Raw genomic sequence first — 17358 nt, forward strand, 5'->3', positions numbered from 1 at the left:
ACTTGGATAGGTTTTTTTTAAAATTACTGTCTTTTTTTTCTTTCTTTCTTGTTTTGTCTTTTTAGGGCTGCACCAGCATATGGAAGTTCCCAGGTTAGGTATCGAATCAGAGCTGTAGCTGCCAGCCTACACCACAGCCACAGCAATGCCACAGCTCATGGCAATGCTGGATCCTTAACTCATTGAGTGAGGCCAGGTATTTAACCCACATCCTCATGAATACTAGTCAGGTTTGCTAACTGCTGAGCCACAATGGGAGCTCCCCACTTTGAGAGTTTTTAACATAAATGGAGGATGAATTTCTCAAATGCTTTTTCTGCATCTATAGACATGATCATGATTTCTATCCATCATTTTGTAATTGTGGTATATCACATTGACTGGCTTTGAGATGTCAAACCATCCTTGCAGTTTTATATCAGGATAATATGATCATTTTAATATATTGTTGGATTGGGTATGCTAAATTTTTTGAAGTTTTCTGTGTTTACCTCAGGGATATTGTCCTGCAATTTTCTTTTCTTTTTTGTGATGTTCTAGTCTGATTTTTGGTGTCCGGTAATGCTAGCCTTGTAAAATGAATATGGAAGTGTTTCCTCTTCTATTTGTAGAAGAGTTTGAGAAAGATTATATTCTTCTTTGAATATTTGGTAGCATTCACCAGTGAAGCTGTCTGGTCCCAGAGTTTTGTTTCTTGGGAGGCTTTGATTACAGGTTCAATTTCCTTATTATTCATCAGTCTGTTCAGATTTTGTTTTCATTTGTTTTTGTTTCTTCATGACTCATTCTTGGTAAGATATATCTTTCTAGGAACTTAGCCATTTTTTCTATGTTGTCCAGTTTGTTGCTGTATAATTGTTTATAGTGGTCCCTTATGATCTTTTGTATCTGTGGTATCAATTGTAATGTCTACTCTTTCATTTCTGATTTTATCTATTTGAATCCTCTTTTTTTGCTTGGTAAATCATAGCTAAAGGTTTGGCAATTTGGTTCATCTTTTCAAGGAATAATGGTTCTTACTTTTATTTATCTTTTCTACTGTCTTTTTAGTATCTACTTCATTTATTTCTGCTCTGACCTTTGTTATTTCCTTCCTTTCATTAATTTTGGATTTCATTTGTTCTTCTTTTCCTAGATCCTTAAGGCATAAAGTTCTTTGAGATTTTTTTTATTTCTCCAGGTGGGCATTTATTGCCATTAATTTCCTTCTTAAAGCTGCTTTTGGAGTTCCCATCATGGCTCAGAGGTTAACGAATCCAAGTAGAAACCATGAGGTTGCGGGTTCGATTCCTGGCCTTGCTCAGTGGGTTAAGGATCCGGCGTTGCTGTGAGCTGTGGTGTAGATCGCAGATATGGCTTGGATCCCACGTTGCCATGGCTCTGGCGTGGGCCAGAGGCTACAGCTCCAATTAGACCCCTAGCCTGGGAACCTCCATATTCTGCAGGAGCATCCCTAGAAAAGGCAAAAAGACAAAAAAAAAAAAAAGCTGCTTTTGCTGTATCCTGTAAGTTTGGTATGTTATATTTTCCTTTTCAATTGTCTGAAGGTATTGATTTCTCTTTTGATTTCTTCTTTGACTTACTTGGTCAGTAGCAAGTTGTTTTACTCCACATGTTTGTGATTCTTCCTGTTTTTCTCTTATAGTTTTATTTTCATACCCATATGATTGGAAAAGATGTTATGATTTCTTTCTTCTTAAATTTACTAAGACTTGTTTTGTGGCCTAACATATGATCTGCCTGGGGAATATTCCATGCATAGTTAAGAAGAATGAATATTCTGTTGCTTTTTAATGGACTTCTGTGTATATATCTGCTAAGTTCTTCTGATCTAATGTGTCATTTAAAGGCTATTTCCTTACAGATTTTCTATCTGGATGATTTATGCATTGATATAATTGGGATATTAAAGTTCCCATTATTTACTGTATTGATTTCTATTATTTTAAGTCTATTAATATTTACTTCATATGGTTAGGTGCTCCTATGTTGGGTGCCTAAATCATTTGCAAATTTTACATCCTCTTCTTGGATTGATCCCCTTTATCATTATGTAACCCATCTTTGTCTCTTATTAAAAAAAAATCTTTGTTCTAAAATCTATTTTGGGAGTTCCCGTTGTGGCTCAGTGGTTAACGAATCTGACTAGGAACCATGGGGTTGCAGGTTCGATCCCTGGCCTTGCTCAGTGGGTTGGGGATCTAGCATTGCTGTGAGATGTGGTGTAGATTGCAGATGTGGCTCAGATCCTGCATTGCTGTGGCTCTGGCGTAGGCCAGCAGCTACAGCTCCGATTGGACCACTAGCCTGGGAACTTCCCTGTGCCGTGGGAGTGGCCCAAGAAATGGCAAAAAAGACTAAAATAAAATAAAATCTATTTTGTCTGATATTACTCCAGCTTTCCTTTGGTTTCCATTTATATATGCAAAATGTTTTTCCATCCCCTTGCTTTCACTCTGTGTGTCCTGACATCTGTAGTAAGTCCCTTTAATGCAGTATATACACACGTCTTTCTCTTTTTCTTTTAACTCAGCTGCTCTTTCGATTGGAGAATTTCGTCCATGTACATTTAAACTAACTACAGATAGCTATGTACCTACTGCCATTTTGTTGTTTTCTGACTGTTCTGTAGTACCTCTGTGTTCCTTTCCTCTCTTGCTCTCTTGCTTTATAGTTTGAAGACTCTGTTTAGTGATATGCTTAGATTCTTATTATCCTTTATGTATCTATTGTAGTTTTTTGTTTTATGGTTGCCATGAGGCTTACATATAATATTTAAGGCTTAAAACATGTATTTCTAATAATGTATTTTAAATTGATAACATCTTAAGTTGGGGCTTTTTTGTTTGTTTTGTTGTTGTTGTTGTTGTTTGCTTTTCAGGGCTGCAACTGCAGCATATGGAAGTTCCCAGGCTAGGGGTCGAATTGGAGCTGCAGTTGCCAGCCACAGCAGTGTGGAATCCAAGCTGCGTCTGCATCCTACACCACAGCTCACTGCAGAGCTGGATCCTTAACCCACTTAGCAAGGCCAGGGATCAAACCCGCATCCTCATGGATACTAGTCAGGTGTGTAACCTGCTGAGCCACCATGGGAACTCCTTGAGTACATTCTGAAGTGCTATTCCCCACCCCCATCCACATGTTATGTTTTTGATGTCCTATCTTTTTATCTTGTGTATGCCTTAACTATTTTAGTTATTTTTACTACTTGTTTTAACCTTCATATCTGCTTTTTAAGTGATTAATCCACTTCACTTTTACTATATATTTACCTTTAACAGTGAGATTTATACTTTTTTGTTACTAATTAGTGTACTTTATTTTAAACTTACAGAAATCTCTTTAACATTCCTTGTAAGATCAGTTTAGTGATGATAAACTCCTCTAAGATTTTGCCTCTCTGGAAAATTCTCTCTCCTTCAATTATGAACGATAACATAATATTCTTCTTGGAAGTTCTTTTCTTTCAACACTGAATATACTCTGCTACTTCCTGGGCCTGGAAAGTTTCTGCAGAAAAATTAAGATTTTTCTCCTTGTTTTCATTTATTTTATTTTTTGTCTTTTTAGGGCCACACCTGCAGCAATGGAAGTTCTCAGCAATGGAAGTTCTCTAATTGGAGCTGTAGCCACTGGCCTACACCACAGCCACAGCATTGTGAGATCCAAACTGCGTCTGCGACCTACACCACAGCTCAGTGCAATGCCAGATCCTTAACCCACTGAGCAAGGCCACGTATCAAACCTGCATCCTCATGGATGCTAGTCAGATTTGTTTCCCCTGAGCCACGATGGAAACTCCTGATTTTCTTGTTTTTAAATTTTGACACTTACAATGTAATGTGTTTCTCTGGAATCAACTGATTTGGAACTCTCTGGATTTCCTGGATCTGGATGTTTTGTCTCCTTCTCCCAATTAGGGAAGTTTGCAGAAATTCTTTTTATTTTTTTAAATTTAATTTTATGTTGTATTATAGTTGATTTACAATGTTGTGTCAGTTTCAGGTGTGTAGCAGAGTGATTCAGCTATACATAAACATATATCCATTCTTTCTCAGATTCTTTTCCCATGTATGTTAATACATAATATTGAGTAGAGTTCCTTATGTTAGTGAGTAGGTCTTTGTTGATTAACTGATATAGTAGTGTGTGTGTGTCTGTGTGTTAATCTTAAATGTCTAATTTATGCATCTCCACCACCTTTCGCCTTTGATAATTGTTTCAAATCTGTGAGTCTTTCTTTTGTAAATTCGTTCATTTATAGTTTTTTTTTTCAGATTTACATATAAGTGATCTCATTTAATATTTGTCTTTCTCTAACCTACTTGGTATGATAATCTCGAGGTCCATCCATTTTGCTGCAAATGGCATTATTTCATTCTTTTTTATAAGTTAGTAGTATTCCATTGTATATATGTACCACATCTTTATCTATTCCTCTGTTGATACACATTTAGCTTGCTTCCATATCTTGGCTATTGTAAATACTGCTGCCATGAACACAGAGATGCATGTTTCTTTTTGAAATATGGGTTTCTCCAGATATATGCCCAAGAGTAGAATTGCTACATCATATGATAACTCTATTTTTAGTTTTCTACAATACTGTTTTCCATAGTGGTTGTACTATTTTTCATTCCCACCAAGTGTAGGAGGGTTCTCTTTTCTCCACACCCTCTCCAGCATTTATTGTATATAGACATTTTGATGATGGCCATTCTGACTGGTAAGAGGTAGTACCTCCTTATAATTTTTTTAAATATAATTTTATTGGAATATAGTTGATTTACAGTATTCTATTAGTTTCAGGTATACAGCAAGTGAGTCAGTCATACATATAAATATATCCATTCTTTGATTCTGTATAGGTTATCTTTTATCCCATATAGGTTATACACACTTTTCAGTGATTTAACTGTGCTATACAGTAGGTTCTCATTAATCATCTATTTTATACAGTGACGTGTATATGTTATTCCTACCCTCCTAATTCTTCCCTCCCCCCCAGTGGTTTCACCTATGGTAACCATTAGATTAGTTTGAAATCTGTGAGTTTGTTTTTTAAATGAGTTCTTTTGTATCATTTTATTAGATTCCACATATAAGTGATATGTGATATTTGTCTTTCTCTGACTTCACTCAGTATAATAATATCTAGATCAACCCATGTTGCTGCAAATGGCATTATTTCATTATTTTTTGTGGCAGAATATCATTCTTTTGTATATATGCAGCACATCTTTATCCATTCCTCTGTCAGTAAACATTTAGGTTGCTTCCATGTCTTGGCTATTGTAAATAATGCTGCAGGGAACAATGGGGTGCATTTATCTTTACATTTACAAACTAGAGTTTTCTCTGGTTATATGCCCAGGAGTGGGGCTGTTGGATCATATGATAACTCACTCTCTCTCTCTCTCTCTCTCTCTCTCTCTCTCTCTCTCTCTCTCTCTATATATATATATATATATATATATATATATTTTTTTTTTTTTAAGGAACCTCCACACAGTCCTCCATAGTGGCTGCCCCAATTTATATTCCTACCAACGGTGTAGGAGGGTTCCCTTTCTCCACACCCTCTCCAGCATTTATTGTTTGCAGGCATTTTGATGTTGGCCATTCTGGCTGGTATAAGGTGGTACCTCATTGTAATTCTGACTTGCATTTCTCTAGTTATTAGTGATGTTGAACATCCTTTTCATGTGTTTTTGGCAATCTCTATGTCTTTTTTGGAGAAAGGTCTGTTTAGATCTGCCCATGTTTTGTTGTTTGGATATAAAACTCCATCAAATTTTTGTATATTTTAGAGAATAATCCTTTATCAGTCACTCTGTTTGCAAGTCTATTGTCCCATTCTATGGGTTGTCTTTTCACTTTTTTTAATGGTTTCCTTTGCTGAGCAAAAACTTTTAAGTTTAATTAGGTCTCGTTTGTTCTTACTGTCATTATTCTAGGACTAGGATCAAACAGGATATTGCTACAATTTATGTTAGAGTGTTGTACGTATGTTTTCCTCTAGAAGTTTTATAGTATCTGGCCTTACATTCAAGTCTTTAATTCATTTTGAGTTCATTTTTGTGTATGGTGTAAGAGAATTTTCTAATTTCGTTCTTTTACATACAGCTGTCCAGTTCACCAAGCACCTCTTTACTCACCATATGTTCTTGCCTCTTTGTCATAGACTAGTTAACCACAGGTGCCTGGGTTTATTTCTGGGCAGAAAGCCCAGATTACTGTCCCACTAATCTATAGTTCTGTTTATGTGCCAGTACCATATGGTTTTGATGACGGTACCTTTGTGGGATAGTCTGAAGTCTTAAAGCCTGATTCCTCCAATTCTGTTTTTCTTTTTCAATATTGCCTTGGCTATTTGGGGCCTTTTTTGTTTCCATAGAAAATCTAATTTTTTTTTTTGTTCCAGTTCTGTGAAAAATGCCATTGGTAATTTGATAAGGATTGCACTGAATCTGTAGATTGCCTTGGGTAGTATAGTCATTTTGACAATATTGAGTCTTCCAATCCAAGAGCATGGTAAACCCATCAGTTTGTGTCATCTTTGACTTCTTTCATCAGTGTCTTATAGTTTTCAAAGTACAGGTCTTTTCCCTCTTTAGGTAGGTTTATTCCTAGGTATTTTATTCTTTTTGATGTGATTGGTAAATGGGATAGTTTCCCTAATTTCTCTTTCTGATCTTTCATTTTTAGTATATATAAATGCAATTGATTTCTCTGTATTCATTTTGTATCCTGAAACTTTACCAAATTCATTGATGAGCTCTAACAGTTTTCTTGTAATGTTTTTAGGATTTTCTAGGTATAGTATCATGTCATATTGCAAAAAGTAATAGGCTTACTTCTTTTTTCCAGTCTGAATTCCTTTTCCTTTTCTGTGAGTGCTGTGGTTAGGACTTCCAAAACTATGTTGAGTAGTAGCAGTGAAAGTGGACATCCTTGTCTCGTTCTTGATCTCAGTGGAAACACTTTCACTTTTTCACCATCGAGGATGATGATAACTGTGGGACTATCATACGTGGCTTTTATTATGTTGAGGTAGATCCCCTTTACACCCTCTCTCTGCAGAGTTTTTATCTAATATGGGTGCTAAATTTGGTCAAAAGCTTTTTTTTACAATGTTGTGCCAACTTCTGCTGCACAGGAAAATGAGCCAGTCATACATACTTTCCTTTTCTTATATTATCTTCCATCATGTTCTATCCCAAGTGTATTGCATTTTTAAAGTACAATACTAGTGTGCTAATATGGAATTTAAAAAAGCTGCTGCCTAGTTCTCATCACTTAATGCTGTGACTTGGGTGTTCAAATGCATGTACTCACCTCCAAATGTTTCATTTCTTTCCCATCTAAATGTACATGTATTCACAGTATCTAATTTAATGGCTTCAAATACTGTATATATACATATTTGACTAGTTCATTTGGTATGTTCACTAGGATATCTAATATGTGTTCAAAACCAGATTCCTGATGCCAGATACCTATACCCCCAAAGGGTTCTTCTTGTGGTTGTCTTCTCTCAGTGAAATCCGACTACATTCTAAGTACACTATAGTCATCCTTGAATTCTCTCATTTTCACTTCTGACCCATCAACAAATTCTTTCAATTCTATCTTCAAAATACATATGGAATCTGACCACTTCTTACTACATCCACTACTAGTACTGTGGTGTGAGCCACCATAATTTCCCACCTGAATTAATGCATTAACTACTTATGCTACTGCTATCCCTGGTAAGAAAGAAATCCTTTCAGCTTTTCACCATTCAGAATGATGTCAGCTGTAGGTCTCTCATATATGGCCTGTATTATGTTGATGTACGTTCCCTCTATCCCCACTTTCTGGAGAGTTATCAGAAATTGATGTTGACTTTGTCAAAAGCTTTTTCTCCATCTATTGAGATGATCATACAGTTTTTATTTTTTAGTTGTTGATGTGGTATATCACACTAATTGATTTGCAGATGTTGAAGAATCCTTGCATCCCTGGGGTAAATCCCATTTGATCATGGTGTATGATCTTTTTAACATATATTTGGATGTGGTTTGCTAATATTTTGTTGAGGATTCTTCAACTATGTTCATCAGTATTATTGGCCTGTAATTTTCTTTTCTTGTGGTATCTTTGGTTTTGGTTATCAGGATGCTGATGGCCTCATATAAAGAGTTTGGGAGTGTTGCTTCATCTGCAATTTTTTGGAAGACTACCAGAAGGATAGGTGTTAACTCTTTTCTAAATGTTTGATAGAATTTGCCTGTGATGTGGTCTGGTCCTGGATTTCAGTACTTGTGATTGGTCTTTCAATAGTTTCAATTCCTTCCTGGTTCAGTCTTGGAAGATTGTACCTTTCTAAGAATTTGTCCATTTCTTCTAGGCTGTCCATTTTATTGGCACATAGTTGCTTGTAGTAGTGCCTTATGATCCCTTGTATTTCTGTGGTGTCAGTTGTAATTTCTCCTTTTTCATTCCTAATTTTATTGATTTGAGCCCTCTCCCTTTTTTTCCTGATGAGTCTGTCTAAATAAAAGTTTATCATCAACAACACAATTGAAAAATGGGCAAAAGACCTGAAAAGACATTTTTCCAAAGAGGATATACAGATGGCCAACAAGCACATGAAAAAATGCTCAACATAACTGATTATTAGAGAAATGCAAATCAAAACTACTATGAGGTACCACCTCATACCTATCGGAATGGCCATTTATTAACAAGTCCACAAATAACAAATGCTGGAGAGGGTGTGGAGAAAAGAGAACTCTCCTGCACTGTTTGTGGGAATGTAAATTACAAGCACTATGGAAAACAGTATGGCGGTAACTTAGAAAACTATACATAGAACTACCACATGACCCAGCAATCCCACTCTTGGGCATATATCCAGACAAAACTTGCCTTGAAAAAGACACATGCACCCATATGTTCATTGCAGCACTATTCACAATAGCCAAGACATGGAAACAACCTAAATGTCCATTGACAGAAAATGGATTAAGAAGATGTGATATATATACACAATCAAATACTACTCAGCCATTAAAAGAATAATAATGCCATTTGCAGCAACATGGATGGAACTATAGTGACTCTCATACTAAGTGAAGTAAATCAGAAAGAGAAAGACAAATACTATATGATATCACTTATATCTGGAATCTAATATATGGCACAAATGAACCTTTCCACAGAAAAGAAAACCATGGACTTGGAGAACAGACTTGTGGTTGCCAAGGGGGAGAGAGAGGGACTGGGATGGACTGGGAATTTGGGGTTAATAAATGCAAACTATTGCCTTTGGAATGAATAAGCAATGAGAGCCTGCTGTTTAGCACTGGGAACTACATCTGGTCACTTATGATGGAGCATGATAATGTGAGAAAAAGAATGTATACATTCATGTGTGACTGGGTCACCTTGCTGTACAGTAGAAAATTGGCAGAACACAGTAAACCAGCTATAATGGGAAAAAAATAAAAATTATTTTTAAAAAAGTTTATCAATTTTGTTCATCTTTTCTATTGTTGTGTTCATTTCTATTTCATTTATTTCTGCTCTGATTTTATGCTTTCTTTTCTTCTACTAACTTTGGGCTTTGTTTGTTCCTTCTCATTGCTTTAGGTATAAGGTTAAGTTGATTGAGATTTTTCTTATTTCCTGAGATGAGATTGTATTGCCATCAACTTCCCTCTCAGAACCACTTTTTTTGTGTCCTACACGTTTCAGATCATTGTGTCTTCATTGACATTTGTGTCTAGGTATTTTTTGATTTCCTCTTTGATTTCTTCACTGATCCCTTGGTTACTGAGTAGCATATTGTGTAGCCTCCATGTGTTTGGTTATCTTTGCAGTTTTTTTTCTTTTGGTTATTTCTAGTCTCATAGTGTTGTGGTCAGAAAAAATACTTGGTATGATTTCAGTCTTCTTAAATTTACTACTGCTTGATTTGTGGCCCAAGATGTGATCAATCCTGGAGAATGTTCCATGTGCACTTGAGAAGAATGTGTATTCAGCTGCTTTTGGATGGAATGTTCTACAACATCAAGTAAGTCTATCTGGTCTAATGTGTCATTTAAAGCTTGTGTTTATTTTCTCTTTGGATGATCTCTTGATATAAGTGTTAAAGTCCCCCACTATTATTGTGTTACTGATGATTTCTCCTTTTAGAGTTGTTAGCAGTGGCCTTATATAATGTGGTGTTCCTATGCTGGGTGCATATATATTTACAACTGTTACATCTTCTCAGAGTGATCTCTTGATCATTAGGTAGTGTTCTTCTCTGTCCCTTGTACCACTATTTTAAACTGTATTTTGTCTGATATGAGTATTGCTACTCCAGCTTTCTTTTGATTTCATTCACATAGACCATCGTTTTCCATCCCCCCACTTTGTCTGCATTTGTCCCCAGATCTGAAGCAGGTCTCTTGTAGACAGCATATATCCAGGTCTTGTTTTAGTCGCCATTCAGCCAGTCAGTGTCTTTTGGCTGGAGCATTTAATCTATTTACATTCAAGGTAATTATTGGTATACATTTACATACTGCCATTTTGTTTTGGGTTTGTTAATGTTGGACTTTTTCTTCCTTTCCTCTTGTTCTGTTGTGATTTGATGGCTATCTGTAGTGTTGGATTTGGATTTCTTTTCCTTTTCTTTTTTTAAAATTTGTGTCTACTGTACTTTTTCGGTTTGTGGTTCCCACAATGTTTTGGTATAGCATTGTTAAACATTTCTTGTAACTTATCAGTCTGTGCCTTGATTCTTTTTCTGAGATCTTGGATCATCTTTACTACCATTACAATGAATTCTTCTTCAAGCAGGTTGCCTGTCTCCACTTCACTTAGTTGTTCTTCTGAGGTTTTATCTTGTTCCTTTGTCTGGAACATATTTCTCAGCTGTCTCATTTTATCTACCTTTCTGTGTTTCTGGTCTCCAGTCCACAGGCTGTAGCACTGTAGTCCCCCTTCTTCTGGTGTCTCACCCTTGGTGGGTGAGGCTGGTCCAGTGGCTTGTGCAAGCTTCCTGGTGGGAGGGAGTGTGCCTGCCCTTTGGTGGGTGGAGCTGGGTTTTGTCCCTCTGGAGGGCAAGGCCATGTCAAGAAGTGTACTTACAGGCAGCTCTGGCCTCTGACTTTAGGCAGCCTGTCTGCTAATGGGTGGGGGTTGTGTTCTTACTCTGTTGGTTGCTTAGCCTGAGGCATCCCAGCACTGGAGCCTGCAGGGTGTAGGGTACAGCCAAAATGGAGACCCCTGGGAGAGCTCATTCTAACAAATATTCTTTGGGATATTTGCCACCAGTATCTTTGCCCCCACAGTGAGCCACAGCTAACTCCTTCCTCCCCAGGAAATCCTCCAAGGCCCGCAATTAGATCTCTCTCAGGCTCCTTTGGAGTCACTGCTTTGCCCTGGGTCCCAGTGCACAGAGAACCTTATGTGCATCCTCCAGTGTGGAATCTCTGATTTCCCAGTCTTGTGGAGCTCCTGTGTTCAAGTCCTGCTGGCTTTCAAAGCCAAATGCTCTGGGGGCCCCTCCTCCTGATGCTAGACCCTCAGGCTGGGGAGCCTGACATGGCATTTGCAACTCCCCTGTGGTATAACCTCTGTGATATAATTATTTTCCAGCTTGTGGGTTGCCTACCCAGCTTCTATGGGATTTGATTATATTGCAAAAGCACCCCTTCTACCATCTTGTTGTGGCTTCTTCTTTGTCTTTGGATGTATAATAACTTTTTTGATAAGCTCCCTGTCTTTGTCAATGGTTATTCATCAGTTAGTGTGACTTGGGTGTCTTTGTGATTAAGAGGTAAGCTCAAGTCCTTCTACTCTGACATCTTGTTTGCTCTTCTAAAACTACAAGATTCTCAATGCTGTCTTGCTCCAAATGCAAAACAGGCTTCCCCGGGTAGAAAACTTGGGTAGCTACTTGTCAAGAGATGGCTTTTTATCATGTATGAACTTTCTCTATTCTTATGACTGTTGTCCTCTTTTTCCAGATTTCTGGATGGAAAGATGGGATGTTACCAAAAATTACCTTAGACCTGTGCCTTACTCACTGGTGCAGTCAGCCTAGTTCCTCTGTATCTCAGCTGCCAGTCTCACCTGAATTCTGCACCACACAAGCTCCTTCAACAGTTATTTCTTTAAATAAGTTTTCTACCCCATCTCTCTCTTTTCCTTCTGGGACTCCTATGATGTAAATGTTAGTCTACTTGACCTTGTCCCTTAAGTCCCTTAAGCTATCTTACCTTTTTTTTCTTTTGCTGTACCGATAGAGTGAGTTTCCACTGCCCTGTCCTTGAGTTCACTGATCCTCTTTTCTCCCTCATCAAATATGTATTTTCCAGTTCAGATATTTTTCAGCTCTGTGACTTCTATATTTGGTATTTTAATTTTCTCTTTGTTGAAGTTCCCACTGTTGTTCATCTACTCATCCCCTGATATGGGTGAGCATCTTTATGACCAGTTTTGAACTCTTAACCAGATAAATTACTTATCTTTATTTGATTAAGCTTTTTCTGAGGTTTCATCTTGTTCTTTCATTTGGAATATGTTTCTTCTCTCTGTTTGTTCATTTTGCTTGACTCTGTGCATTAAATACAACAGCTGTCTCTCCCAATCTTGAAGGAGTGGACTTTGTGTAGGAGATGAACCTTATGGCTCAACCAGGCCCTAGCTCTTGGTTGTCTCTCAGTCCTTTGTGATTGTCTAAACAGGGACTTATTTTAATAGTTCCTAGTAGCTGAAGGTGTGTCAAGACCTGTAAGTACCCCCAAAAGGAAGACTCTAGGCAGCAGTTTTTAAAGCATGCAAGTATATACAGTTTCTTTGGGACCTCAAGCATAACTTGATGATGGGGAAGCATTTTCTTCCTATATTTAACCTGCACTGAACCATTTTCCTGTCTATGGACGCATGCAGTCCTTAGAGGGTATTAATGAGCTAGCAGGTGGCACTGCACAAGTCTCCTTTGATACTTATGTAGAACCTCTAATTTCAGAAATACATCCTAACAAATGTTGAGATTATTGAAAAAGAGAATATATCAACATTACACAGCAACTCACTTGCATTTTTGAGACCAAAATGTAAAATGCATAGGAGTACTGGACTGCTCCCTGGTTTCTCCTCCTGCCATGACACTACTGGGTGCATCTGAAGCCATACCGCAGCACTCTGTTTATGTGGAGGCCCCCACCCGCTTTCCACACACCTGGCCTCAGCTCTGCATCATCCTGCTCCTTTTCTGAAAACAAAGCGCCTCCCCTCCAGCAACCTTCCAGACCTCATCTTCCTGCCAACCCAACGCAGGTTCTTTTCACCTTCCCCCAGCATCTTTTTGCTTTCCAACATTTTCTTTCTTTATATTTTTCCTCCTCCCTGTCGTTCCAAGAAGCTTAAATTTACAGAGTGACCACCAAGTTGTCTACACTTGACTTATGCCCAAGATAGTGCAGAATTCCCTCCTTTTCCTATTAGTTCATATGTGATAAACCACAATGGAACAGAAGACATGAAAGGCCAATAGACAATTCATAAACGAGCAATACAAACTTAGCCCTAGTTTTTCAACACTCATTTTAAAAATACGGTGGCCCCAACTGCCTCTAAGGGCTCTTTTTGTGCTCTCACAACTCTCTCTGCTGCTGGGACAGGCACAGGAGCCCACATCTACTGATGTACCCAGACAATGAGCAGGTCAGAAGACTCCTAGCTGGGGGCAGCCTCTAGGGAGTTTAAATAAACATTATTAATCCTAACTAGATTGGTAGAGAACTATCCTCATTTCTTTAAAAGGAAGACAGCTGAGATATAGCAATTCCTTGACATTCACAGATTTGATAGTTGGTATCCTATTTGAAAAGCCTGAGTGACGCTGAAATTTACTACAGTTTAATATTTTTCAGCAGCATAAATACGCATTTCATCTCCGAGATCATATATGGAAGTGAGTCACAGAGCCAATGAACAGTCTACTAGGCACCCAGCACTCATGTCTCAACCAAGCTTTGTTCTCTACTTACCTGCACACCACTCATCAAGGATCTGAGGAAACTGCTTAACTTTTTCATTTGTACTTTACTGCATTTCATGTGGAAAAAATACATATATATGCCATCGTGATTTCTGAAACTCTTAAGATTCTTAAAGGTTTCTGAAACTCTTAAAAGTCTTAAAGGTTTCACAGGTGTTAGTCTTTTACATTATATAGACCGTTAAATAGCATCCCTATAGCCAGTAGGGAATAAAACTGGTTTGTTGAAGTCACTAGCTCACTTTATACACTATGTAAATTTAACACAGCAGTAATGGGGAACTATGTATGATTAATTTGTTTTAATTTCCCCAAAACAAATATATAAAGGTGATAAAATAGGTTTAAAAACTCAAACAATATAAAAGAGATAAAAAAATAGTCCCAGTCCCATTCCTTTTTGAATCCTACTCCCCAGTAAGATAATCATTGTGAATGGAAGATGTACACTGCTTGAGAATCTAGATGCATATATATCTGAATCTTATACAAATGGAAGAATTCACAGAATAATTCTATATAATACTTCCATGGATAGTGTTTGACTCTGTAATATTTTGTAGGTATCTTTCTCTGGCCTAGCTATTGGTCAGTTTCATCTTTCGTAAATGTTATACAGCACACAACGTATTAAACCAATGCCCTACTGGTGGCCATAAAAACTATTTTTTTTTTTTGCAGTAACAGTGTTTCATTGAGTATCTTTTACATATGTTGTCCATATTTGCAAGTGAAATTACTATGTCTAAAAAAATGTGTATTAAAAATAGAGCTCATTGGAGTTCCCATCATGGCGCAGTGGTTAACGAATCCGACTAGGAACCATGAGGTTATGAGTTCAATCCCTGGCCTTGCTCAGTGGGTTAATGATCCGGCGTTGCCATGAGCTGTGGTGTAGGTCACAGACGTAGCTTGGATCCTGCGTTGCTGTGGCTATGGTGTGGGCTGGTGGCTACAGCTCCGATTAGACCCCTAGCCTGGGAACTCAATATGCCACAGGAGCGGCCCTAGGAAAGGCAAAAGACAAAAAAAAAAAAAAAAAAAATAGAGCTCACTACCCTCCAAAAACAACTGTACCAGTTTTTCTCCTAACACCAATATAAGTGCTGGCTTAACAAAACTTTCATTAACAATGGATATTATCTTTATATTTTGACCAAGCTTACGTTAATTTAAACTTTCTTGAATATAAGTTAGACTTAGTATTTCTCCAGATGTTAAACTGACCATGTGCATTTCTTTTTCTTATTCATATATCTGCCCAAGTACTTTTATTCCATGTATGTTACAAATATTTGTTTCAAGTTTAGCATCTCCTTTTCTACTTTGTTATGGCATCTTTACCATTAAGCAGTTAAATTTATGAATTTCTGGCCTTGGTGGCAGAGTTAGAAAGCTCTCTCTCCTACAACAAGATCAAAAAGATGTTTTCCGGAGTTCCCGTTGTGGCACAGTGGTTAACGAATCCGACTAGGAACCATGAGCTTGCGGGTTCGGTCCCTGGCCTTGCTCAGTGGGTTAACGATCCAGCGTTGCCGTGAGCTGTGGTGTAGGTTGCAGATGCGGCTCGGATCCCGCGTTGCTGTGGCTCTGGCGTAGGCCGGTGACTACAGCTCTGATTCAAACCCTAGCCTGGGAACCTCCATATGCCGCGGGTGTGGCCCAAGAAATAGCAACAACAACAAAAGACAAAAAAAAAAAAAAGATGTTTTCCTATAATGTCTTTGTGCTTTTATTTTTCACACTAAATCTTGAAGCCTCAAATTAATTTGGGAAAAGATATGAAATAGGGATTAATGTTTCCCACATCAATTTTCATCTACATTAATACCATTTATTGACTAATTTCTTATTTTCTCCACTGACCTGAAGTTTCTTCTTTGCCATACAGTAAATTCCCATATACACATTTTTGCACCAGCACCTGCTAAATTAATACTTCTGGGATACTACCTAATTCATCTTTTTCCTGTTCCATTACCTTTGTTTTTGAAATTATTTAGTTCCTTTTAAGAATATCTGCTTATAGAAGAAATTCTGAACTAATTAGAATAAATTTAGGGGAGTTCCCGTCATGGCGCAGTGGTTAACGAATCCGACTAGGAACCATGAGGTGGCGGGTTTGGTCCCTGCCCTTGCTCAGTGGGTTAAGGATCCAGCGTTGCCATGAGCTGTGGTGTAGGTTGCAGACGTGGCTCGGATCCAGCGTTGCTGTGGCTCTGGCGTAGGCCGGTGGCTACAGCTCCGATTCAACCCCTAGCCTGGGGACCTCCATATGCCGCGGGAGTGGCCCAAGAAATAGCAAAAAAAAAAAAAAAAAGAATAAATTTAGGGAGTAATTTGGGGAAAAACTGGCACCTCTATTATATTGGGTCTTCCCATCCAAGAATATCACATGGCTCCATTTATTCTGACTTTTTCTGTCTTTTATAAATTTTTATAACCTCCTCATCTAAGTCTTGCATATTTCTCATTAAATTTATTCTTAAGTAGTATTGAGTTTTTTACTGCAACTGTGAATAGGATCTTCTGCTACGTATAGGAAAGCGAATTTTTTTGCCTATTTATTTTTTATTGGCCATCTTACTAAACTTTTTAGCTCTACTTCACCAGAATTTACTTATCAAATTATTTTCTTTTTAAATTGAGGGCTAGAGGAGTTCCTGCTGTGGTACAATGGGATCAGTGGCATCTCTGCAGCACTGGGACTCAGGTTCAATCCCTGGCCCAGCACAGTGGGTTAAAGGATCTGGTATTGGCACAGATGCAGTGTAGGTCACAACTGTGGCTCAAATCTGATCCCTGGGCACTCCTTATACTATGGGACAGCCAAAAAGAAAAAGAAAAAAAAAAGAGGGCTAGAAAAGCAGGTCTCTTGCCCAGTCCTGCTTTCTGGAGGTAAGTTACTATTAAACATTGTTTCATAACTTCCAACTGATTATCTTCAAATATACTAGGTATGCATAGATACTGTGGTCTTTCCTCTTCATTTTTCATTCATATTTCTTTTTTTGCTGGTGCTTCCTCCCACAGTATCAGTACTTCTGATTCCTAACTGTAATGGGAAGTCATTAGTGCTTCAAATTAAGAACATGTCTTTTCCTCTAATAATAGGGCTTTTCTCCTTTTCTAAAAACAAACAAAAAAAATTCTTTTCCATTATGGTTTATCACAGAATACTGAATATAGCTCCCTGTACAATAGGACCTTGTTGGTTATCCATCCTATATGTAATAATTTCTATCTGCTAAACCCAAACTCCTAATCCATCCTTCCCCTACTCCCCCAACTTGGCAACCACAAGTCTGTTC

At 37.8% G+C, this 17358-nt stretch overlaps 1 protein-coding gene across 2 annotated transcripts in view; it reads right to left on the reverse strand.

Moving 5' to 3' along the window:
* The window catches only part of USP3 (ubiquitin specific peptidase 3), a 101530-nt gene that overhangs the window by 11798 nt on the left and 72374 nt on the right, over nt 1–17358 (reverse strand). The gene's annotated exons all lie outside the window — the stretch shown is intronic.

The sequence above is a fragment of the Phacochoerus africanus genome, chromosome 2, assembly GCF_016906955.1.
Source record: "Phacochoerus africanus isolate WHEZ1 chromosome 2, ROS_Pafr_v1, whole genome shotgun sequence".
NCBI lineage: Eukaryota > Metazoa > Chordata > Mammalia > Artiodactyla > Suidae > Phacochoerus > Phacochoerus africanus.